At 60.1% G+C, this 1,144-nt stretch overlaps 1 protein-coding gene across 1 annotated transcript in view; it reads left to right on the top strand.

Annotated features, from left to right (window-relative positions):
• LOC104914283 (stromal membrane-associated protein 2-like) overlaps positions 1-1,144 on the top strand; it is a 22,549-nt gene that overhangs the window by 7,826 nt on the left and 13,579 nt on the right. The window lies entirely within an intron of this gene.

The following is a 1,144-nucleotide window of genomic DNA, read 5'->3' on the forward strand; positions in this document are numbered from 1 at the left end:
TCCCAGGGCAGACCCTGTGAGCACCGTGGGGCTCTTCTGGCAGACCTCGCCCTCCCCCCCCCTCCCCTGCCCATGGGGACACTTTTTCTTCTGTGCCACAGATCTGATGTGGGTCACCGTGGGGCAGTGAGAGCCCTTCTCTGCTCAGCACAGTGCAGCCGATGGAAACAATCCCAGCGCTTCTCTCCAATTCATGCTTTGGATAAGTTTGCCCCCCAACCCCCTCGGGCAGCCCCCATGGAAGGGCTGAGCCCCCACAGCCCGGCTCTGCAGAGCGTCCCAACAAAGCAAAGCAAATCCTCCTTCACCCAGGTGATGGGAAGCAAAGATTCTGAGGCTGCAGGGAGGGGGAGCGTGGAGAAATCCCCCCTTCTGCCCCAATGGGAAGATGGAGAGGTTGGCTAATAAGTCCCAAAGCCAGAGATGCAATCCCAAAGCTAGAGATGCAATCCCAAAGCTAGAGATGCAATCCCAAAGCTAGAGATGCAATCCCAAAGCTGGAGCCCCAAAGCCAGAGATGCGCTTCCAAAATCTGAGCCCCGAAGTTGGAGCTGTGCTCCCAAAGTTGGAGCTGTGCTCCCAAAGTTGGAGCTCCGAAATCGCAGCTATGATCTCAAAGTTTACAGCCCCAAAGTTGGAGCTGCAATCTCAAAATGTGAGTGCCAAAGTTGGAGCCCCAAAATTGGAGCTATGGTTCCAAAGTCAGAGCTGTAATCCTGCAGTTGGAGCCCAAGAGTCAAAACTCTGTAGCTCCCAAAGTCGGAGGTGTGAATTCAGAGCTGCAATCCCAATGGTGGAGCCCCAAAGTCAGAGCTGGGACCCCAAAGTCTGAGCCCCACTGCCCAGCCCCATCCCTATCCCCATCCCACGGACCGGAGGAGCTTTGGGTGCAGAGGTGGGAGCGGGGCTGGGGGCCCCAGGGGACGGGGGGGGAGGTCGCAAGGAGCAGCCAGCTGGCAGGCTGGAGCTCCCAGGGGCAAATCAGCACCGGGGGGCATCGGGACCCCCACCCGCAGCACTCACGAGCTGGGCCAGGCAGAGGCAGACAGCGTGCAGGAGCAGCAGGCAGAGCGCGGGGCCGCGGTGAGCCATGGCCGGGAGCGGGGCTGTGAGCGACGGACTGCGGAGGGACTGGCAGGAGGAG

Source organism: Meleagris gallopavo, chromosome 25 (assembly GCF_000146605.3).
Source record: "Meleagris gallopavo isolate NT-WF06-2002-E0010 breed Aviagen turkey brand Nicholas breeding stock chromosome 25, Turkey_5.1, whole genome shotgun sequence".
NCBI classification, from domain to species: domain Eukaryota; kingdom Metazoa; phylum Chordata; class Aves; order Galliformes; family Phasianidae; genus Meleagris; species Meleagris gallopavo.